Source organism: Macrotis lagotis, chromosome 4 (assembly GCF_037893015.1).
Source record: "Macrotis lagotis isolate mMagLag1 chromosome 4, bilby.v1.9.chrom.fasta, whole genome shotgun sequence".
Classification (NCBI taxonomy): Eukaryota; Metazoa; Chordata; class Mammalia; order Peramelemorphia; family Peramelidae; genus Macrotis; species Macrotis lagotis.
The window spans coordinates 261013080-261039146 of NC_133661.1; the positions used below are offsets into that span (position 1 = coordinate 261013080).

General features: G+C 35.4%; 1 long non-coding RNA gene across 1 annotated transcript in view; it reads left to right on the plus strand.

Annotated features, from left to right (window-relative positions):
- The first annotated feature begins 11812 nt into the window (after positions 1 to 11812).
- The window catches only part of LOC141520395 (uncharacterized), an 83205-nt gene continuing 68950 nt past the window's right edge, over positions 11813 to 26067 (plus strand). Inside the window, exon 1 of the long non-coding RNA XR_012477608.1 lies at positions 11813 to 11873. This is a non-coding gene — a long non-coding RNA (uncharacterized LOC141520395). The remainder of the gene's footprint in view (positions 11874 to 26067) is intronic.

Consider the following 26067-nt stretch of genomic DNA (forward strand, 5'->3'; position numbering starts at 1 on the left):
TTGAATTTAATAAAATGACACAGAGGTCAAGATCAACTCTAGCATCTCTAATAATCTTACAGAAGAAATAACAACATGTTAATACAGTCAGCAAGTGATCATAATTTAGAGGTATTGAAAACTAGAGAAGAGCTGAATACAAAATAAGTTTCAGAATTGAAAGAAAAATCCTGAAATTCAAAGTACAACATTAGCAGGACAAGAAATATGTAACTCAGACTTTCAGTTCATGTGATCAACAATTCCCATGACTTATAAAACTTCTCTAAAACAGAAATTACATGTCAAAGATAGGTCCATAGTGGTATCAAACTTAAATAGAAACAGGCGATATATTGATTTAGAAAACAACAAATTAATATTTTCTATCTTCTATTGTATTTTTATTTATCTTGTTTAACCTTTTGCAACTGGTTATTGCTGTGGGGGCATTTGAGATATATGACTAGACCATCCAGAACCCAAAAGATGGTTTAAAAAATTCCATAAATTGAGCCTACTGTAACTTTATTCATCACCCTCTCCCTAACCACCCACCATGCTATCCTCAGTGAAACCCCATTAGCTGAACCAAGGACCTGAAATATGAATTTGCAACAAACCTAAACTTGCACCCAGTGCCCTCTTCCCTCTTTCTGCTATCATGGAGATATAGGCTCAAGGTTTTGAGCCAGTATTTCTCTGCTGCAAAATATCTTTGCATCAAGAGTGGAGGAACAGAAGGAAAGGGGCAATATATGTATCTGAACTTGAAACAGAGCTCAAAACTATATTCTAGTTCATCCCATCTTCTAGTGGCTCAGAGACCCAAAGTACAGAAATAAATCCTATAGCAACACAACAGTAGTTCTCCAGTTGTCAGTACCAAGGCAGAGAATTGGAAAATAGATCCAGTAAGGCAGAACACTGGGGTAGCACATTGATTGCAGCATTCCATAAGTCTGAGGGAAAGAGTCTACTGTACTATCAATTCTGTCCTCCTTTTCCTCTAATCACTTGGGGCAAAGACCTAAGCTGGTGAAATGTGAATTGGCCAGTATGGAAGGAGGCTGAGATGCTTTGAGATTTTACTCTCAAAAAAAGCACAGTCAGAGTAGGGAGTCAGAGACTGAGTATTAAGGGAAAGAAGAATTAAAAAAAAAGACTGAAACTACCAAAGATCCTAGGAAGAAAACTCAAAGGCCTTGAACATATGCAGATAAATTAACAAGGAAAACAGTAATAGCAGAAGGTGTTGTAATCTTCAAATTTAATAAACAAATTCAGACATCTATAAATAAATGCTACAAAACAAAAGAAAATGGTCCACACTTTATGAGATAGAAAACCCTATGGAATTTGAGAACATGGAATCACCACATTATTTCTGATTGTTTTACAATAAAAATAAGAATTATGAGAACATAATTCATGGCCCGAGTAGCAAAAACAAAATGGGAGGATAGAAAGACTTGAATTTGTCATAGCAAGTATCACCAAAAAACAAAAGGGAGAAAAATAGGTTGGGAATAAAAATTCATAAAGAAAAGGACAATCTAGAAGAAGAAAAGCAATATCATTAAAGGAAAATATTCTCATTATCTAAGCAAAATATATTGCTCTAGAAGTGTGTGCAGAGATAACCTATCTATTTTGTGTTGTCTGGGAGATAACACAAGATGAAAAACCTGAACACCATTTTACAAGATATAATAATATAAAGGAACTACCCAGAACACAGAAAATGAAATGCCAATTGAAAGAATTCTTGAAAACCCAAGAAGCATAGTGCTTAAATTTAATAATTTAATTCAGAGACAAATTCTGCAAGCAACCAGGAGAAAAACCCTCAGAAAATTTTAATAACACAGGACTCTTGCACCAAGAAGGGAATGGGTTAATATATTCCAAAGAGCAACTGGAGCTCAGAAGGAAGCCTAAGTGAAGCACTTTGCAAATCTTAGTTTAACTGTAAATTTTAAAAGATGAACATTCAATAACAAAGAGGCATTTGATACTTTCTTAGAAAGAAAACCAGACCCAAAGAGATTATTTGTTTATCAAATATCTCAGAAGAGAAAAATCCAAGAGAGGTGAATCAGTGCAAGAGCCAAGGACAGCAATAGCAACAAAGTGACAACACAGTCCAGGAATAGACTTCTTTCTAATTGTACAAAAGGATACAGGGGTGAAGAGGGGAGTTAGGTGAAGGTACATGAAGAGCTTGCAGGTCTGGAGCATTCTGGACCTGGTAACATTCAGGTTTTTTTAATTTTATTTTTTTTATTTTTTTGAGGAATTGTATTCCAAAGTGGGAGGTCCAGGAAGGTGGGTAAAGGAATAGGTAGATAGAGGGGAAGGTGTTCTATGGGTCAAAATCAGGTCAAATTAAGATCTAGGAATGAGGGGAAAGTAAACTCTTTGATTTCACAGGAACAGAAGAGCCTTCAGTGGAGTGAGTGAAGAAAAGGATTTAAGAAATAAAAGATGGGAGAAAAAGGAGGGAGGCCTTGCTATGGTGAAGAGAATTCCACTGCTTAATGTTCCTATGGAGGAAGAGAGATATTCTTTGAAGGGAAGTACAGCACTTATCCTACTTCAATAAGGGGAAGATGAGAACTCCCGAGAGCAACTGGTGCATGGGGGAATGGGAGAGTTATAGGGAAGAGATTTTGATGCAAATGGGGAAAAGAAGAGGGAGAGGGTATCCATTTAGGGTGGGCTACATAATTAAAGACATAATGTGAAGGGATCTTATCATGGAGTATTCTGCTGTTTGTCACCTAAAGGAATTGACTTTAGTCTGGGAATGAGTCACAATGGAAAAAAGAAAATCTGCAGGGCATGATCTTCAAGGCTGTGGCAGAAATATGGGGGAGCCCCGAATAAAAAATAAAGGATATGAAAGGAAATCATAAGCAAGTCAACATTAGTAATAAAAAATATATCCTCCAAATTTTGCCTTAGCATCCAAATTCGTACTGGAAATATTAACTAAGTTAGAATGAATCATAGACAATGACACACTAGCACAGAAGACTTCAATATCCCTCTCAGTTTTGTATAAATAACAGAAAGATAATTCAAAGGAAAAAAACATAGAACTGAACAAATTGTTGAAAGTAAAACTTAGACTTACTATATCTTCTGAGTGAAAGTGCAAAGATTATACTTATTTCTTGGCTTCACACAGAATTTCCCTGTGCCCCCACCCCACCCAAGAACCCAAAGATACTGAAAAAAAAATTGTAAAAAGGTAGATAAAGAATATATATTCTTTATAGACAAGAATTAAATAAAACTAGAAACTGATTCAAGAACCATAACCAAAGACATAGATTTTTGCTATTTTTCCTTTTACTCCTAAGGATTCCTTCAGGATACCTAGGCTCAAAACCTTGATCTCATCCTCAATTTCTCTTTCACTTATCTCACATATTCAATTTCTTACTGACTCCTGTCATTTTTATATATCCAACATCTCTCACATATGTTACCTTTTCTGCTTTCATAATTGCTTCCTTGACACAGGTCTTCATCACCCCAGACATGGACTATTTATTTTTATTTATTTCATTTTCTGAAATCTCTCCCTACTTTAGTCTACCCCATCCAATAGAAAAATTGATTTTCATAAAGAGTTGATCTGAACATGTTAATGTGTTCCTTATCTCAGGAAACTCTAATGGTTCTCTATCCATCCAATATCAAATAAAAATTCCTCTGTTTGACTTTTGGAACCCCCCTACCTTTACATTTTTCTTACATTTTACTTCCATGTACTCTATGATGTACTCTCTCTTTCAACATTTCTAGTGGCTCTCTCCCATCTCTGAAATGTTCTCCCTCCTCTCTTTTGTCTCCTAGTTTCCTTCAAGACTCAGTTCTATTCCACTTTCAGCAGGAGGCTAATAAATAACAACAATAAGATCAGTAATAATGATAATAAACTAGCATTTGTGTAGTTCCTACTACCTAGCAGATACCATTTTAAGTGTTTTTACAAGTATTATCCCATCAGTATTATCCCATTTGATCTGCAACAGGGAGATATACCATTATTATCCCCATTTGAAAAAATTGAAGCTAATTAAAGAGGTTAAATGACTTAGCTGAGGTCTCACTGCTAATAAGTTTCTAAGGTCAGATTTGATCTCAGTTGTATCACTTAGCTGCCTTTCTCATTCCCTGTTACATCCCTAAGCCTCCAAAGCAATCCATTTGAGATTATCTCCCATTTACACTATATATATATATATATATATATATATATATATATATATATATACATATATATACGGGAGATAATCTCAAATTGATATATATATATATATATCCATGTATATATATATATATATATTATATTTATAGTTGTATATTTTCTCCCTCATTAGCACCCCTTGAGGGGCTTAGTACCTTAATGCTTGCTACATAATAAGCATTTACTAAGTGCTTGTCACCTGTCATTGATTCAACTATAAAAGCTGTTATTTCATCCATTTCTTAAAAAGTTCAGAGAGCATTAAACAGGGATAGGAATTGGATCTGTGGTTTTATTTATGTAGGAGATAACTTGCCCATCAATGCTGGTAGGCATCTTCTCTGTGACTTGTATGATTAGGGAGCTGCTGTGAATACTAAAAGTATAACTGACTAGCCCATGGTCACAACAGTCAGTAATAGAATCACATTTCTAATGCATGTTAGTATTTGCAAAGTACTCTACATGCAACATCTCATTTGATGCTTACAATAAACTTGTGGGGTCAATGTTTTATTATTATTGTTATTATTATTATTATGTTATCTCACATGTCTAGCTCAAAGCGACTTGACCAAGGTTACACCGAATCATACTTAGCCTCTCTTAGTTTCCTGATCTGTAAAATGAGAGAGTTGGGTTGGATGATTTCTAAAGGTCCCTTAGGCTCCTATGGTGATGAATGTCTGGATAAGTATGAAATCTAGTGAAGTTTTAGATATAGCCTGCTTTTTTCCCCCACAGTGATGCACAGAGAATGACTTTTTCTAATAGGCACACAAAAATTTTGGCAAAAAAGTCCAGATGTGTTTTCACTTAAGATAAGATGACAGCCAACCCCAAATTCTTCCTAAGGACAACCCCTCCCCGCTCCCCAGATTGCTCAAATTCATAATGTTGCTGAGTTTTTTGTGCATTGAATTTTTTTTTTGGTGCCTTGAGATTCCTTGCCAAGTATTTCCATTTTAAAGTTGGAAAATGAATATGATGACTTGTTGAATTAAGGGCATAAACAGTTAGCTAACTTTCTTTCTGAATACTTTTTTTTTTGACCTAAGCAGCTCATTCTGAACATTTCTATTCAATATGCAAGTGTCTGATATATTTACTAACCATATTACCACTTTTTTTAGGTTTTTGCAAGGCAAAGGGGTTAAGTGGCTTACCCAAGGCCACATAGCTAGGTAATTATTAAGTGACTGAAGCTGAATTTGAACTCAGGTCGTCCTGACTCCAGGGCCAGTGCTCTATCCACTGTGCCACTTAGTGGCCCCCATATTACCACTTTGAGGAAACCTATAATACTACCTTGATTAATATGGTGATACTTATTGTGCTGAAAATGTATATAAATAAGTCATTAAATTCAGAAAAATCATAGTTTTTCAGTATGTTAGCACAGCATTAATATAATTTAAGCAGAGATGCAATAGATTCCTCTCACTTCCATTAAAAAAGGAACAGTAATTATACAAATAATAGTGCCCCAAATAGTTACTGATGGAAGTTTCAGCAAACAAAAGTTTTCATCTGGTATCTTTGTTTAGTTAACTCCTATCAATGTCAGTTATCTCTGCTCTTCTATTTACCAAGTAATTGAATGGGGCCCTTTTGACTGGATATGAAAAGGTCATGGTACTTCAGAAGGCAGACAGGTAAAGGACAAGACTGGAAAAATAGCTCTTAAAATATCTTATCAAACAATAGAATTGTGTGATACCTTACCACAAAAAACGGTCTGTGTTTGAAGGGTAATGCATGATAATGCCAGAGTGAAAAATGTGACTTTTCTGAGCCAACAATGATGTTTGTTCATTTTCTAGATAACAATTAAACAGGGTAAAATGTTTTAGAAAGATGTGGGTGTCTGACACTCAAGCCAACTGAGAATCTTGGACTAGTTCCAAGACAATGGTAATCCCTCACGATTCAGAGTAAAGGAATTTCTAGAGCTGATGTAAAATTTTAGCTTGGAAGTGTGGAAACTTCAAGACATTGGCAAAATGGCAACTACCAAAGTTAAACTTTGCTGCATTGTTGAATAAAAAATGTTCAAAATGAGTAAGGTCCTTCTCTACTTGGTCTTGGTCATTGTATTTAGTTCTGGGTGCGATCTCAGTCTCTTTCCTCTTTGTTAATCTATATAGCAGGTGGTTAGGGAAACTCTCTTATCTGGGGTATCTCCAATGGAACAGTAGCTACAGAACATGGAAATATGTATATGTTCTGATTCAGGGCTGAAAGACCCTTTCTTTGGTCTAGTGAAACCCTGTGACTTTGAGGCTACAAATAAAGATAATTGATAACTAAAGTAGGAATTGCTGTTTCCCCAGTAGACTATGAAAGGATAGAAAACAGGCCTTATCTCTTTATTGAGCATGCCATTTAGGATTCTCATCTCTTCTTTGTACTTCCATCGAGGGTGGACAGAGAGGACTTTTCTTCTTCCTCCTCATCATGTCCGGTGGTCATAGCAAGCAAGAACGTGTATTGCCCTAGGAGAGTCTCAGACTGGATTTCAAGTCTTTGGCTACCTTGTCTATTTTGTGTTTCTTTTCCTAAAATCAAGTGACCAAATAATAATCTCGAGGATAGTTGGTAGTGAATTTGAGAGGTCAGGAGTTCCTGAGGAAGTTCTACTGCAGTTTTAGGAGGAAGACTTTGGAGGATTCTGATTCTGAAAGAACTAAGGAATCCCAAACCATGTGCTGGTTTACCAGGGGTACATACTTGTGAGCTGCTTGGATGGCAAAGTTTACAGGGTAAAAGGAAATATCTGATTAGCAGTCCCCCAAAGGATCTATATCTTTGGGTAAGATTACATTGATTGTAATGAGTTGTTTTATATTTTAAATATTTATTAATGCATACTGATGAATTTTATATTATAAACAATTATTTTGTGATCGAAGAAATAAATAGCTGTTCTAAATTTTATATCAACTTTGTACATTGCTTTTTCTGGAAAGGGATCCTATTACTCCTTTTTTTAGGGGAGATCCTGGATTTAAGCCATAATGAAACTCTGTTTTAGAGATTTCCCCTGGAACTCCAAGGGGTCAATGAGCCAGGAAGTTAAAAAAAGGAGTCTGATCCTCTCTCTTTAGGGAAAGGCTCCCAGGACTGAGCTTGGCCTGTCTGAGACCATAGTTAGAGTCCCTTGAATGATATGTAAGCGCAGTCTTCTTACCAAATTTACAACTTCCATAGTTTAATTAATCCAACTGGTTCAATCACTTTTTCTTCTTGTATCCATTTAACATTAGGTGGTTCTTTTTATTATATTATTTTATCATTGGAGAAGTGCTGCATGTTACTTTTATGGACTTTTATATGTTGTCTCCTCAATTATTATTTAAGTTTCTTTATGATCAGGTTTTTGTCTTCTTTTTAAATTTCTTTCTTGGCTTTTGATAATGTTGGATTCTTAGGGGATGTTTAACAATTGTTATTTGAATGAATATATAAACAATTGTATTTGATGCAAAACTAATTTCTCATTGATTTTCTTTTTTGCTGAATGACTTGGAGGTAAGCAGTGAAAACTGAGACTCAGTACCTAAATAAATCAGTGAAAGTTTTTCCAGCTAGGAAGCATCAAGAAATTTAATCAGAGGAGGAAGGCTTCATTTTGGGCAGACATATCATGCTAATGACTGTTTTAAAAGATCTTAATTTTTCTTTCTTTAATCTTGTCCAACATTTTTAAAAAATTTAATACTCAAATCTCTGATTATAAGCAGAGAAAGACAGCTATATTGATGAAATAGTTCCCTCACATACCAATGCTTACTAAACCAGGTTTAGTAAAGAGTTATGTAAATGTGAGTTATCAGCAGTATTTAACCCAAAGGTATCTTTTTTGACCAATTTTGCTTTATAGTCTTGAATTGAAGCAGGGTGATACAGTGGGAAGACTATAAATGTGAAATTGAAACTTGAATCTTGCCTCTGCTACTTACTATAATTGTGTACTTGGGCAATTCATTTAAGTTTTCTGGAGCTTACTTTCTTCATCTATAAAAGGTGGTTATTTGAATAGGTGACTTTTTTTTAAAGGTTTTTTTTGCAAGGCAGTAGGGTTAAGTAGCTTGCCCAAGGCCACACAGCTAGGTAATTATTGTCTGAGGACGGATTTGAACTCAGGTACTCCTGACTCCAGGGCCGGTGCTCTATCCACTGCGCCACCTAGCTGCCCCCGATTAGGTGACTTAAGATTCATTCTCGCTCTAAATCTATGATCCTATTATGGATCCATCCATTCATTCTCTTTAAGGTACCAGCATCTTCTTATGGTCTGAGAACATAAGGAAAGTAGATACTGCTTTAAGATTTCATTTTCTTTCCATAGGTACTTATTGAATATTTATATGAAAAGAATGGTATTTAGGGGCTGCTAGGTGGCGCAGTGGATAGAGCACCGGCCCTGGAGTCAGGAGTACCTGAGTTCAAATCCGTCCTCAGACACTTAATAATTACCTAGCTGTATGGCCTTGGACAAGCCACTTAACCCATTGCCTTGCAAAAAGCTAAAAAAAAAATTAATGGTATTTGGTATCTTTTAAGATGTGGTTCTTGACCTCCAAGGTACTTATAGTCTATTATGAGAGAGAAATTATATGCATAGTCAACTGGGGAAAACCAACAACAAACTAGATTATAAATATAGTAAGTGATTTAAAGTGGTATGAATAAAAACTAAATAATAATGTTATAATAAGTATATAAAGAACAATCAAACTTGTCAGTGGCAGAAGAGATCTCTTTGGGCTGGGGGAAAATAAAGGGAATTTCATGGAGGAACAGGGATAAATATAGGTAGCAGTTTAGCAGCTTGGAGGCACAATGAATATGTCACCTGGCTTGGCGTTAGGAATATTCTTCTTCCTGAGTTTAAATCAAGCCTCAGACACTTTCTACTGATGTGATCCTGGGCAAGACAATTTGCCCTATTTGCCTCATTTTCCTCATCTGTAAAATGAGTTAGAGAGGAAATAGCAAATTTTGCCAAGAAAACCCAAATGGGGTCACGAAAAGTTAGATACCACTGAACAACAACAACAAAATATTTTAATAGATATATGGGCAGAACATTTCAGATTTATACCTTCCATTATCTTTCTGAGTTAGTCCAGTGATTAGGAAATAAATCTTGTGATGGCCTCAGAAGAAGAAAGGACATGAGAGTACTGACAAGACTGGAAAAGGAATAAAGCATTTTTTCCCTGACAGTGATCTTTAATCATGATTTGGAAACCTAGGGAAAGACCTAAGAGTCTTAACCCACTTTGTGCCCTTTACATAGAAACTGGACCCCTAGAGGAGGAGCCCAAGAATTTCTAATAGAAAGTTGTGTCTCAAGTTTTGCCAATTAGAAGTAGCAGTGAGTTTGGCAATTCACTATTGTAGGTTTATAAGTTCCACAATACAAGAGGGGAGATTTGGCAGACAAATAATCACAATTCATATTGAGATATGAGCAGGTATTGGGGGGGGGAATGAGAGTTATTGTACAGTGCACATTAGTTTCCTCCAATAATTCTGGAAACTATAAGTGGTCCCAGCAGGGAAGCAGTTAATGTATCACGGCACAGTTCTCAAGTCAGAAGAATTTGACCCCCACCTGTGACTTGTTTCTAGCTGAGTTTGGGGGATTTAGAAAGAATTGGAGGGTGGGTGTGGTCTCAATGTTTAGTTTCTCGGAAATAAAACTATCCTTTTCTTTGACCTTTAATATGACTCATATTAGTGTTTTCTTAGCATTCAGTTTTACTCAACTCATTACTAACTGAAAACTGTGAATGGTAGTTTTATGTACATTCTCCATATTAGTAACAAAGATCCTGAGAAAGAAACCCAGAGACTTTTGGATTCGGGGTCCAAAGGGCATTGACTTTCTGATATTTAACATTTTCACTCATTTAACTACTTCTCTTTCCTTACTTGTAAATGGGTAGTGGAGACCTCTTTAAATCTCTCCTCATTATCACCAAGCTATTCTTATCTAAACTAAAAGATGATGGGCAAGAATCACTCAGAGATCTTCTCAATGATATCCATCATGGGTAGCATACTTCTGACATAAGAAACCTCAGTTCTTAGAAACTAAAAACTAGAAACTGAAAGAAAACTTTAGAAATCCTGGCCAAAGGATATCCAAAAACACTGAAATCTTTCCCCATACCTGGGTTTTAACAAAATTTGACTTTGAGTCATTATGTTTGATGTATTCACAATTCTGGATCCTTCTTCTGTAATTATCACTGAAAAGCTGTAATCTGTGTATTATCCTCATTTGTCACATTCTAACACATTCCATTGTGTTAGACATTTCTGGGGCAGTGAGGTGGCACAGTGGGGGGCAGCTAGGTGCAGTGGATAGAGTACTGTCCCTGGAGTTAGGAGTGCCTGAGTTCAAATCTGTTCTCAGACAAGTTGGGCAAGTTACTTAACCCCATTGCCTTAAATAAATAAAATTTTTAGAAAATACCTAAAAAAAAAGAAATTTTGTTGTAGACATCCAATGTGGGTGATAATATAGAGAAAAACGATTCTGATTTGACTTTTAAACTCTTAAAATATAACCAATTAAATAAGATTGTTATTCTTATTGGGAACATTTAATAAATACTTGTTGAATTGTTTTAAAATTGAGATGATGGCAATTGGTTAATTTTTTTCTTTTCAAAAATAATCTTTCTTACAGAGGTATAATCTATATCCAATCATCTTTGAGAGGGAAGGAAAGGGGAGAGAGGGAGAGAACTCAGAATCTTTCAAATAATGAATTCTGAAAATTATCTTTACCTATAAGTGGAAAAAGACAATATTGATAAAAATATAAAAAGAAAATTAATCTTTCCCTCTACTCACTCTCTCTGCTCTATCAACTGAACAAATTAAAACAGCAACAAACACATTTTGCATAATCTGGCAAAACAAAGTCCTATATTGACTATAGTGAAAATACATGCCTCCTTCTTCATTTTGAGTTCATTCCTTTCTGTCAGGAGGCAAATGGTATTTTTCATCTTCATCCTTTATCATTGCATTGATCAGAGTTTTAAAGTCTTTCAAAGCTGTTTTTCTCTATCATGGTATCTGCATTTAAGGTGGAAAAGGTTTCTTTTTCTTTCTTTAATGTTCTGCCCTAATTTTTTCACCAAAGTAAAAGTGACCCAGATTAATCACTATTCTGGAATGGTGAAAGTGGGAACTTGGTCAACTTTGTATTGATCAGAATCATAAATACACCTTTAGAGTTGGAAGCCATTTTAGGGATTATCTAAGAATCAACAGCAGAATTGACAGAAAGTCCATAGAGGTCAAACTGTAATGTTTAGCATGAGATGACCATTTTTTTCTGAATATATATCTTTGGTTAATTCTGAGTCTTAATAGAGTTGATAAAGTTGTATTTTGGTCTTGTTTGGATTTCCTAAACCTTTAAAATGGAGAGCATTTGACCCAGGAATGAGATTCACTATCAGTCATTCTGACAGTGACTCCTGGGAGGGAAGAAGTCTTGAGCTCAGACTGTCAGACTCATCTGACAAGACACAGACTCTGTGACTTGGAGAAAGGATGATTTGTTTACTCTTCAATGCTAATGGAAACAAAGACTTTGATCCAGGTAATTACTAATAATCTTGAATCATGCAGCATGTATTGATCAAAGGGGCAACAGCTGGTGGATGTTGCCACCAGAAATTTTTGAGAGAGTTTGAGTTATGCTTCATTCATAATAGGTTTAGCCTGTAATTTGTAGCATCTTCCCATCTGTGCCTCTATTATGTTCCCTAAGAGTTTTTGTATCCTTGTGAAGTGAAGAGGACAAATAAGAGGTGGGGGTGGGGTGGGGAATATCTGTGTCTGAAGTATTAAACAGATACAGTAGTATGTCTACTTGGAAAGATAGTAAATTTAAATTTCAAACATTTCATTCTAAAAAAATATTCCAGGAGGATGGGTGCAAAGTTTCTTGCTTTTTGCCTTGTTTTAGCTTTTGGGCTTTTTATGTTCATAATGTTTAAAGCTGCTTTTTTGGACAATTCTCCAAGACTCTTACTGCTAGTAAACATTTCTGTAGCTCTAGTCAGTGAAAACATCTGTGGCAATCACAGTCTTTTTAACCACAATGAAAAGTTCTTATGAATCATGTTCATTCCTCTATTTCAATGTCTGTCTGAATCTGGTTCTGAAGAAATTCAATGAATAACAGTTTCATGGAGTATTGTCTTTTCTATAAATCTCCAGCTCTTGGGCTTTTAGCCTATACTATCCAATACTTAAACTTCCTCAAGGAGTTATTTAAAATTTTGGTTGAACTTTAGCTACCCCTTAAAACACTTGGTTTATAGACAAGTTTGGGAAGGGAAGTCTAATTAAGTTTCTAGTTTTGCTTTGTCTGTGAAATGTAACGAGGGAGGCTGGCTGGCTGCTTGGTAATCAGACCTGAGTTTTTCCTGGGCTGATTCAAAGATGAAGATTTTGGCCCCAGGTCTCAAAATTATGTCATGCCTTAAATTTCTATAGTACTTTCAGACTTTTAAAGTATTAACATACAACATCTCTACAATATTAAGGAGGGTAGACCCAACAATAGCTCCTATGGAAAATTACTTGTAGAATCATTTGGGAATATGTGAAATGCCATATATATTGTCATAAATGAAATGTGTGGATGATGCTCCTAATCTCTGAATTCATGTTATGTCTGAGACTTCTCAATTTTCCCTTCTTTTTTCTGTTTTTGATTGTTTCTGGTCACTGATGCTAACCTAGTGACCTAATGTTGAGTTAAATATCAGAAGTTTTAAAAAGCCATATTTGGGGGCAGCTAGGTGGCACAATGGGTAGAACACTGGACCTGCAATCAGGAGAACCTGAGTTTAAATCTGGCCTCAGACACTTAATAATTACCTTAATTAACCCCATTGCCTTGCAAAAAAAGCCATATTCATCCTGAGAAACCTTTGTTTTGACAAGAATGATTCCATAAATTCTTTTTAGCAACTTAAATCAGAAAATGTTTGGTGCCAGGCCTAAAATAGACATGGGTTTTGAATTATTCAGTAATTTTACTTTATCCAAACATCTTCCTTTCCTCACAGTGGGAACTTTAGAGAATCAACCATATCTTTATAGTCAAATGAAAATTGATTAACTATATTGCACTGTACTAGTAGATGTTAAATGATTCTTCTGTCATTGTTTTGTGATGTAGAATAAGCATCCATTAACTACCTACTATGTTCCAGTCACTGTGCTTAGCACTTTAAAAATATTATCTCATTCAATCTATATAACAACCCTGTGAGGAGGTACTCTTATCCCAATTTTATGGTCATGGAAACCAAGGCAGACTAAGGTTAGGTGACTTAGCCAGAATCATACAGTTGGCAAGTATCTGAAGCTGATTCCAAGCCCAGAACTCTATCTACCATATCTACTATACTCTATCTAGCTGCTTCTATTTAGCCTATATGTTACTCCCTGTATATAGTCTATACTTTCTTGTCTGCTTTTGCTTACATCATTCTCTCTATAACTTGAAAGACTTTTAGAAAGATTAAAAAAATGCTGATTTGAATAGGAATTAGGAGACTTGAGTTCTGGTTCTTGCTCTGTCCCTGACTAGATGTTTGACTTTGGGCAAATCATTTAGTATCTTTGGGTCCTTAATTTTCTTATCTGTAAAATGATGAGATTGGATCCCTTAAGATTTTATGGCTCCATAAATTTATTCCCCACTGTGTTGTTCATGCATAGAAGCTTAGAGAAGTCTTTTTGTACTTAATAATTAAATTGATCATTTTGATTTATTTCAAATTCATGAAATATTTCAAGAACATGAAATACTTATATTCCCTTCGGCAAATCACTTAAGCTCATTGGAAATCTTTCTCATTTTCATAATGAAGAATTTGGTCTAGATGATCACTAAGATTCCTTCTATTTCTAAACATATGAATTTATTTATGATCTTCCATTCTTATCAAATGAATGTAGTATGCATCCCTTTTATGTTATGAGAATGATGAATTGGACAAGATTAAATTCAATACAAGAGAGTTATTATTGACTGAAGAGTTAGGCTCCCTTTCTGTCCTTAGATGCTGTCTTGTAAGAAAAAATAATTTGGAACTGATCAATCAATCAATAATTATTTATTAAGTGGCTACTATGTTCCTAAAACTGTGCTAGATCCTGGGGATACAAAGAGTGAAACTATTCTAATAACCGATGAACTTATATTCTAAAGAGGAAGACAGGTAATGTATAAAAATATAAATATAATATATGAAATTAATATATACAAATATAAATATGTCATCTGGGACTTAAATCTATTTGCATAAAACTTTTCTTATTGGTGGAGATTGATATTTCAATGATACATTGTCTGCATTAAGAGTTTAGGAAAGAAAAAATCTAGACCTTATGGCTTTCAGTTTTTAGAGAAGAAGACATGAAATATCTAAAAGGAGAGGAGTCTGGGAAGAAACCATTGCATAGAGGAGTCAACACTTTGATCACATCCACTTCTCAGTTTTTTCTATCTTTAGAGTCCTCTCTTTGAAGATAATCTGGAACCACTGAGCCTTTTCCCTCTAAGTTGGAAGCCAGGTGATCAAGATTTCCTCTTTCCTAGTCTCTCATCAACTCCATCCATCATGTAAAAGGATTTGAAGCCCTGAATTATATCCATATACTAATATGGAAAGTGATTAAATTGTGGTACTATGAGAAGGAAGGCACTAGCATTTGTGGAATCATAAAAGTGGTATCATAGAGAAGATGGTGTCTGAACTTCATCTTGTTTAATTGACTCTTATCATAGTACTATGTCAACAAACATTCACAATAAGTAAGGTTAGATAAATTCAGATCCATGCCAAAAAATATGGAAAAGGAAGTTCTATATTTAAAATATTTAAATTATTCCATTTTGTTTGACCTCTCCTCAATCTTTTTTGTTGGATTTTCATCCAAAACTATCATTGTACCCCAAAGCTCTGTTCTGAGATCTCTTAGCTTTTCTCTATATTTTCTTACTTAACTTCTATGAGTTTAGTGATCATTTCAATTGATATTAACCACAGATCTATAGATCTACATATCTATATACTTTGTTCTACTCTGTGTCTTCTGAGTTTAGGCTCATGAACAAATTGATTAATGAATATTTTGAATTGGATGATCTGTCCAATCCAAAACTTATTGTTTTGTTCTCCAAACTCACATTCTGCCCAGTTTCCCCTAATATTACCATTTTATTTGTTTTCCAATCATATACAATAGTAATATGTATCCATCATTTTTTTTGCAAGGCTCTGAATTCTCCAGTTTTCCCCCCCTCTCCCTCCCCCCCCCCCCGAAGGCTGGTCTGACAGTCTCTACATTGTTTCCATGCCATACATTGATGCAAATTGAATGTTATAAGACTAAACATAAGAATAAACATAAACCCCCTCCCCCCCTCCAAGAAGGTGGGAAACCTCAAGAATAGAGAGAGAGAAAGAAAAAAAAATGTACTTCAGTCTGTGTTCAGATTTCAATGGCTCTGTCTCTGGGGTGATTTGCTTTCCCTATCATAAGTCCACCAGAAAAGTTGCTTCAATATTTTCCCCTCAGTTGCTATTACTAGCTGTACCTCCACCCTATTTCTCTCCGCTCTCATTTATTCTATTCTCTCTCTCTCCTTTCATCCTGGCCCTGTCCAAAAGTGGGTTGCATCTGAGGACCGACCCTCTCCCTTGATCTTCCCTCTCTTCTATCACCTATTCCCCCCTTCCTTACCCCCATTCCCCTTCATTCTGTCTCCTTCCTCCCATCCTTCTTCAGGGCAAGATAGATTTCCTCACCCTATTAAGTGTGTATGTCATATCCTCCCTGAGTCATAACTTGGACTGGGAAGTATCACTCAGCCTTTTTGTGGGTTCTGCCCCACTAAATTTTGGCTAGAGTTATCCTTTGTTTTTGGGGGGGTTTGGGGGGTTGGAGTTCTCAGGGAATGCTGCCTTCATCCCATCATCTTGGCTCCGCCCCCTCCCTATCAAGGCCACCTTCACTGAGTTTTGTTGTCTTGGTATTATCCTTGAATCCTCATTCCCACATACCCTACACATACAATCACTTGCCAAATCAATGTCCACAACATTTCTTGAATTTGTATTGTCTTCTCTACACTCATACATGACTCCCACCTTAGCTAATACCCTACTCACTTGGACTATTAAAGTAGGCTACTAAGTGATCTTTAATTTTTTAAGTTTTTTTTGCCAGGCAAATGGGGTTAAAAGGCCATATAGCTAGGTAATTATTAAGTGTCTGAGGTCGGATTTGAATTCAGGTACTCCTGACTCCAGGGCTGGTGCTCTATCCACTGTACCACCTAGCCACCCCTCTAAGTGATCTTCTTGTTCAAAATTTCTTCCCACTTCAGTCCAGCCTCCTTTGGCAGGTATCTGCCAAAGTGACTTTCCTAAAGGTCAGGTCTGATCATGTCACCTTCATCCTGCTAAATCAATATACATCTTTGTCATCCTACTATTTTTTTGAATCAAATATTAATTCCTCTATTTGACATCAATTCACAATCCAGACCCTTTCTGTCTTTCTCATCTTACACATTATTCCTTTTCAAATACTCTAATTATGGTGGCATGCTAGCTATTTCTCACCCTCAGTGCTTCATGTCTTTTGTGCTTTTGGACTGTCTGTCTCCCATGCCTGAAATCCTCTCCCTCCTCAACTCAACTTCTGGATATCCATAGTTTTCTATTTTCCCTGACTTCCTTTGAGACTTAGCTCAAATTGCCACCTCTAGCAGGAAGACTGGTCCTTCTCATTTTAAGTTTCATTTATGTATTTAATTGGTATGCATCTTTAAAAATTGTTTATTTTTCATAGTATTTTATTTTTCTAATTACATGTAAATATAATTTTTAATATTCAGTTAAAAAGTATTTGAATTCCAAATTTTCTCCTTCTTTTCCCCGCCTCCCTAAATAGTAAGAAACTTGATATAGGTTAAATATATGCAATTAGAGAAGAAAAAGACCAATTGAAAAAGAAAAAAAATAAAAAAGTGAAAATAATATGCTTCGATTTGTATTCAGTCTAAATCAGTTCTTTCTATGGATGTGGATAGCATTTTCCATCAGGAGTTCTTTTTAATTGTTTGAGATCATTGTTTTGCAAAGAAGAACTAAATCATTCATAGTTGATCATTATACAATGTTGCTGTTGTGTATATTGTAACATTTTCCTGGTTCTACTCCAGTTTGCATCAGTTCATGTAAGACTTTCAAGGTTTTTCTGAAATCTGCCGGCTCCTCATTTCTTACAACATAATAATATTCCATTACATTCATATGCCACAACTGTATGTATCATATAATGTTGTTTGTGTATTTGTTTTATCTAGGAAAATGTAAGGACCTTGAGGAGAGGGACTACTTTAGCTTTTTTGTATTCTCTGCACTGCCTGATCTTGAGTAAACAGTAAATGCTTGTTGTGTGATTGATAACTGTTGGATTGAATGTATAAAAAAGAATTAAGCATCTATGTGTTAGGCATTGTGATAAGTTCTGAGTCATATTTTAAAAAGTGATAGTCCTTGCTTTCAAGGAACTTACATTTTAAAAGAGGAATAGAACACAAATTGGAGAATGAAGGTCAGAGAGTAGTATTTCATTACAGAAAGTTTTAGGGGGGGAAGGGATGCAGACATTGGGTGAGATGTTTGAATGAGATGAGTGTGAAATGTGATTTGGTGTATAAGGCCAGTCAGTAGCTATAACAGTCTAAGTGGACCAGTTTGCCACAATAAGTCACCAATCAGTTGAGTTGGACCTTAGGGAAGGAGTGTCAAAGATGAATGTATTGTCTCAGATCATTGGGGTTCTGAAAGATATGTGTAGGAGTCCAAATCCAGGTTCGATATTGAAGGGTCTAGTCAAGGTGGGGGAGAGCTGAAGAGAAATAATTGAAGCCAAGTGCATATGATGAATTTTAGAAAAAAGTGATATTAATTTTTTTCTTTTTTATCCCAGAAAACAACTTAGGAAAAAAAAATTCCTTCTAAATCAAGTAAATTTTTTTTGCAATTGTTGTATGAAAACAAATTTCTTTTCACCCTGAAAATAAACTTGATATCCTTCAGGCTCAAAATAGTTGTCATGCTTTTTCTCAAAGAAATTGATTTTCCTTTTGCCAATTGAATTCTTACATGTCTTTTATTTTTAAAATAGTGTTTTCCCAATTGCATGTATAAATCTTTTCTATATTTTTTAAATAATATTTTGAACTCCAAATTTTTCCCTCTCCCTCCTTCCCCTACCTTTTCCCCAAGATAGCAAGCATTCTGATATAGATGATAGATTTGTAAAACAAATTTCCACGTTATATCTTTTAAAATATATTTCAAAAACCTTCCTCTCCATGAAGTTTCTTCTGTCTCTTGGTTGATAATGATCATCCCTACCACTTTTAGATATTAAATAATATTTCATTTTGCTTCTTTCTTAATGCCCTTATCAGGTATTATTTTGTAATTCAATTATTGGTATGCTATTTTTCTCCACAACTATACATTCCATGAATTAGAATGTATAGTTCTTATCTAAAATTTTATATATCATTCACTGCATATCCTGTGTGTAGTAGATGATAAATATTTGTTGAATGAATGAAAGAATAAATGAAAGATATTCTGATTGGTCTTTTACATGTTTTTGTATTTCACGATGCAGTGACCCTCAGTTTGTGTATACTTCTCACTAGAGTTCAAGATATTCTTAGCCAATAATTTTCCTCTGGTGGTAAGTATAAGGAGGGGTGGAGGTAGAGATGCGATTCCTGTCCCTTTCTCAGTTCATCTAATGTGACATGGAATGTTGTCTCATATAATGATGTTTTGATATTTTGGCAAGATATATCTGTGCAAAAGCAAAAGATGGTGACCAAGATAGTGGTGGTAGTTTCACCTGCCTGATTTGTGTTACTTGTCCTACCCTCACATTCATTGTGGCTTTGGCAATGCTAGCTTCCCTGTCCTGTAAGTGGCAGTTAGGTAGTTGGTGATGATGGCCTGACTCTTTTTGTTTTGTTTTTGTTTTTCTTTTAGGTTTTTGCAGGGCAATGGGGTTAAGTGGCTTGCCCAAGGCCACACAGCTAGGTAATTATTAAGTGTCTGAGACCGGATTTGAACCCAGGTACACCTGACTCCAAGGCTGGTGATTTATCCATTATGCCACCTAGCTGCCCCATTATGCCACCTAGCCTCCCTGGCCTGACTCTTTTCCACAGGAGTTGCCTCTTTGACTAAAGTTGGGAAGGCTGGCCCAGAATCAAGATTTGTGGTTTGGAGAATCTGCCACCCCCAGGGCTCTTGCACTTCTCTACCTATTGGCAGCAGTTGATCATAGTGCTGATAAGGAAGAAGATGGAGCCACTTTTTCCTAGAGATGTCTAGGCTGGGCACATGCATGCCTCACTCCTAATGCATTGAGTCCATTCTTACTATGGATGTTATATTTATTTATGTGTTCTCCAGGATTTTGAGGGATAAGATTTTTATACTGGATTTCCTTCCTATGCCATTTGAATAAATGTTTTTGATAAAAGCTATTTGAGCTGATTGCTAATGGGCAGCATGCTGATGGAGGTTCATGAATTTCAGGAGAACAGTATTAATAGCCATTCACCAGCTCATTCCTGGAACTTTGAGATAGTTTCTGTCCTCTGAGGACTCAGTTTGTGAATGAGAGTGAAGACTACAGGAATTTGCTTCAGAGAGGGTATTAAATAAAGATAAGATTTGTTCCTTACCATTCAGCTAACAATGTGATCACATATATGAATGAAAATACTTTTCAGACCTAGTTTGTACAAGAACAAAATGTATTTCTTTACTTTGCTTTCCATCAATTTTTCCAGTGAATAACTTTTTCCTTCAAGTCTCAAAATATCAACAAAAATACCCTTTGAATTAATTTTGCTTCATAATACTCCTCTGAGTTCACAGAACTCTGTCTTTATAATGTCTGAAATAATGTAGAGAAATTGGTGATAAAAACATCTTTTCTATTGGGATATTTCCTTCAAAGATTTGTATTAATGGAATTTTTACCCAAACAAATATACATTCTGTCTTGAATTATAGATTGATTTGAAAAGGTTGAATTTAAAAAGAAAAAGGTTGAATTTAAAATTTTTGTCATTTTGAAAATGGTCAAGTAGTAATTAATGACTTAATGATATTGAACTATCCTCTCTTCAAATTCCTGCTCTCACTCCAATTGTAGTTCAATAACCATATATCATTAGTTAACTGTAAAACTTTATTTTAAAATTTTTGTTTTGAATTTTGTTACTTTTATTTACATTTTTCTCGTTCACCTAGTTATTTAAATATTTTATTGATTATTTTTGAAAGATTAAGACCATATTCATTAATCAAGTTAGTAAAAAAACTTTAAGTGCCTACCATGTGCTAGGTCATGTGCTAAACTCTGGGAATACAAATAGGAAAAAACAAAGATAATATCTACATTTAAAGAGTTTATAATTTAATGGGCAAGGGGAGAGAGAATGGACAAAAGGGCGCTTAAAGGCATAGGGGATAATGAAGGTGAAAATGGAGGAAAAGTCAGACAAGTCTCAAATTACTTCAACCAGGTTGAATCCACTATTTTGAGCTGAGTTCCTTCCTTAAATGGAGGTTTAGGAGCTCATGGTTCCATCCTTCAGTCAGAGGGACAGAGGATCATATGTCATATGTCTTTTTAAAAACACAGTCACACCTTGCTTTGGTTCTGACTGCTTAAAAGTATATTTAGAATGACTTCCATAAATTCAAACTTTAACAAGTGATAGGTTTATTTGAAATCACAGCAGTGGAGCTACATGATATATAAAGCAATGCCAACTTCAAAAACCTTTCCCTTACTGCTTCTTTAAGAGGTAATGGAATCTTGGACCATTACAGTACAACTGTCATTCTTTAAGAAAACCATAAGAATATTTAGCTATTATTCTGAAGAGACTGTTAACTGCAATGACTTGAAAAAAAATACAAAAATAGAGAAAAAAAGACTTCTTTTAAAGAAAACTGTTTTGATTCTTATTTTATGAAGAAATATGAAGAGAGTTTCTGAGAATAAACTTAAATTGATATTCTGCTAGAATTGATAGTGACACTGTTTTCAGAATTGAGGAGGTCAGCCATAGCAGTGATGGTTAAAGATAACTTTGGCTACGAACTCTTATGAATGATACATTATAAATATTTATGTCTTTGTTTTGTTGTCTATTACATTGCTAATAAGTAGAATTTACAGTAATCTTGATGTTTTGAGCCTAGGAGATTAGGAAGAAGAGTAAAGACTAATGGAAAAATATTTTTATAGTTTATTTAGTTAATAATATTTAATAAACTGTAGTGGGGATCAGAACTAATTGATGACATAGCTGTTATTTTAATAATTTATGAAGAAATATCAAAATACCTGTTAATTGTCTTGAAACTTAGGATAAAAATAGATAAGGTAAATGAGTTAGTAGTAGGTAGGGGTGAACACCGTACATAGAATAAGTGCGGTGCAAGGGGCATTGCCCCTAAATCCTGTTACCCTGATGTTCACAAAGATTTCTCCCAACATTCTAGGTTAAAATGTATTATTGTTCTGCACTATCCCCTATTGTTGAATCTCTTACTCCCTTATCCTATATCCTATTATCTAACATAGTCCTAACACTGAATTATTCCCTCCAACAATATCTTCTATCTATAGCTGTCCATGTTCATATGCTACTGACAATATAAATTTTTGTTACTTAAATTCCATTGAACCTTCACTGCAGTGGAGAAATCTTTTTACTCTTCCTTAATTCTCCTTTGCACTCATTACAATGGTTTTTCTAAGCATTTTTTCTTTCCTTCTTTCTATATATGTTTCTCAGCTGAAGTATTCAATATTTTACTGAGAAAATGGAGACCATTTGACATGAGTATCCTCTTAATCATTTTTCCTACATTTCAAAATCTTTTAATAATATCCTCCACAATTCTCCTTTACTCCAGTTTCTGAAGAACTGATCCTTCTCCTCTCCCCTTTACATATATCTCTCTGATCTTCTTTTATCTTCCATTTTCCTGTTAATTGCTCCTCAGAATTGCTCCTTTCTCATGAATCTTCAATCTCTTACCTATTACTAATTCCTTCTCTCTTGCTCACAATTAGTCTGTCTAAAGTAGGAGGGATGGATCTTTACCCTGTGGGATGTGTTGAACTGTTCTTTTTGCTTCTGGCCAGGCATGGGTACTGGCTCAGAATTAAATGCAAATATTAATTACAATAAAAACTACTGCCAGATCCATGGGAGCTGGGGATCTTTTTTTTTAGGTTTTTTGCAAGGCAAATGGGGTTAAGTGACTTGCCCAAGGCCACACAGCTAGGTAATTATTAAATGTGTGAGGCTGGATTTGAATTCAGGTACTCCTGACTCCAGGGCTGGTGCTCTATCCGCTGCACCACCTAGCTGCCCCTGGAACTGGGGATCTTACACTGTTCCTTTCCATTTAGTGATCTTCCTCAATCCTGGACTCATACATACTACATATCCCAGGCTTAGTTCTCTGAAATCTTGCTACTTAAGTAAAGGCTTAGACCCCTTTATCCCCCCCACCTTCTCTGGTTCTTTTCACCCTAACTTAGAACTCAATGAGAATCTCAATACACTTGGGTTTGGCTCATGCCTAGAGTAGAAAAGTATGAAATTTACAATTTAAATCAGATATAAGGCAGTTAGTTATTTGTATTCTTCTCACAAAAGATATGCTTTATGCAAGAGATTGAAAAGAACTCTTTAGTAAAGATTTAAACACATAGGAGTAAATAATACATCTACTGTTAGAATAACCAGGAGTTTAATAGTAAAAATATTTTTAAACATGAATTGATTGTTTATAATTAAAGAAGATCATGATGTCATGTAAATGATGACTCCACATCATGTTGATTAAAGTGAGGGGAATATTATGCAAAGACATCCTTCTCATTACTCTCTTTAGTGACCTCATCAGCTCCCATGGGTATAATATAATTTCTATGCATATGGTTCTCAGAACTAGGTAGTTGGTCTTGCTTTACCAATTGCTTATTAGACATTTCAAACACTATGTTCTATAGGTATCTCAAAGTTAACATTTGAAATAGAACTCATTATCATCCCCCCCTTAACAAACCCTTCTGGTGAATTTCCCTTTTTATCTTTAGTGTAACATTATTGTTTTAGTAAGCCAGATTTATCTTTTTTGGAGTTTTTCTTTGACTCCTCACCCAACTTCACTCAGCACATGAATCAATCATCAGGCTTGCTGAACAAAATGGGACAATAATGAAACCATCTCTTTTGCAGGATCTTTATCCAAGTCATGCCCCTTAACTATGGGTATCCTAACAGGCTCTATTTCAGTTTCTCTTTTCTTTTCCCTCTGTTTCACTATGGATTCAATTCCTGTGGATTTAATGATCATTTTTATGCTGATGATTCTCATATCCCCTAATCTAGTCCTAATCTCTCTGTTAACCTCTAGTCTCTTATCTACAACTGCCACTTCCTATTAGAAATCTTGAAGTGAACATCCCATAGATAACTTAATTCCAAATTGTCCCAAACTGAACTCATGTTTCCATTACCTCTCTTAAATGTTCCCTTCTTCCTAATTTCCCTATTATCATGGAAGGTACCACTATCTTCCCAATCACCTAAATTTACAACCTAGGTATCATCCGCAATCCACCATCTAATCTGTTGCCAAGGCCTATTGCTTTTATCTTCATAACATCTCTTGCATATATCCCATTTTCTCCTCTGACATTGCTATTACCCTGATAACAAGGTCGTCATCAGTCCCCATCTGTACTATTGCAATAGCCTGCTAGTTGTTATGGAGCTCTCCTCCAAAAGTCTTTGCCAACTCCAGTTGACATTCTACTCAGTTGTCAAAGTGATTTTCCTAAAGCATAAATTTCCCCTCTAAATCTCCTATTGGGTCCCTATTTCCTCCAGAATCAAATGTCGAATTCTTTGTTTGGCATTCACAACCCTTTATAGCTTGATCTCTCCATACTTTTCCAATTGTCTCTGTGATCCAAAGATTGATATTTCTGTTCCCCAAACAAAATAATCCATTCCTTGAACTTGGACATTTTTCCCGATTGTCCCAATGCCTGAAATGTTTTCCCTCCTTTCCATCTCTTGGCTTCCTTGAAATATCCATTAAAATCCCACTTTCTTGAACCTCCTTAATCCTATTGCCCTCTCATTGTTGATTATTTCATATACTGGAGTGGTTTGCCATTTCCTTCTCCAGTTCATTTTGTAGATGTGGAAACTGAGACACAATACCTTGCCCAGTTTACATAGCTAGTAAGTGTTGGAGACTGGGTTTGAGTTTCGGTAGATGAGTTTTTCTGGTTTTCAAGCCCAGTGCTCTATCCACTGAGCCACTTAGTTGTTTGCAAATTGTTTCTCAGATCTACTAGGAGCTTCTTGAGGACAGTGGCTATATTTTGCCATTCTTTGTGTCCTTAGTACAGTGTCTGTCACAGAAAAGGTGCTTTATAAATATAGATATTTATTGACTGACTGATTTTACTCCACAGCACTTCTCACATCCATTCCCAACTCTCTACTCAAAAGTGAGCATTCTTTAAGTTTAAATATTTTCTTCCTTTGTTGGACTATTGCAGTAGACTCCCAATAGATCTTCCAGACTCCTGCCTCTTCCTTACTTTAATTTATCCTCCATACTGCTGCCAAAGTGGTATTTCTAAAGCATAGGTTTGACTATACCAACTCTCTACATAATAAACTCCAAAGGACTCCTATTATTTCTGCAATAAAATAAAAACTTGGCATTTAAATCCTTAGGTAAATTGGATCCAAATTTCCTTCCCAGGTTTATAGTATGCTATTCCTTTTCATACAGTCTTCAGTTCAGTCAAACTGACATTTGTTCTTTTCCTCACAAATAATATCCATATTCATGTTTTTGCAGTCCCCCATTCCTGGATGCATTCCCTCTCTATCTTCCCCTCTTAAGAATCCCTTATTTCCTTCTAAACTATGCTCAAATGTTAGCTTCTACATACAGCTTTTTCCTGATCCTTGCCCAAATGCCTAACTCAACTGTATATATTTTGTATATGCTTACAATTTTTATGCATCTCTCTGTGCATATATATGAATGTATGTATGTATGTATGTATGTATGTATGTATGTATATGAATCTACTTGTGACTCCTCCAGTTTTTCATGGTCTTCCTTCCCTCCAACCTCACTCTCTCAGTTTGCCTCATACTTCACTAGAAAAATTGAGACCATTCACTGATAGCTTTCACTTCTTCCCTTTTCCTCATATTTCATTATTCAGGCATCTTCTACTATCTTTTCATTATTGTCTCAGATGAAGAGCTAACCCTTCATGCTAGCAAATATTCTCCTGTATTTGCCCTAGATTTCATACCGCCTTGTAACTTTGCTATTGGATTGCCCCACTATAATTTCACTTTGTGGTCTTCAGTCTTTCCCTATCAACTGGCTCCATCTCTGTTTACTACATTCTTATGTCTTCTCCATCTAAAATAAACAACCCATTCTCACAATTCTCACTTGATCTAACCATTCCTGCTAGCTGTCATCCTGTAATCTTGAGAAATCCATCTAAAATCATTGCCTTCTCTTCCTCTCCTTTCACTTTCTTCCATATTCTCTATAGGCTGGCTTTCATTCTTATCAATCATGCCCTTT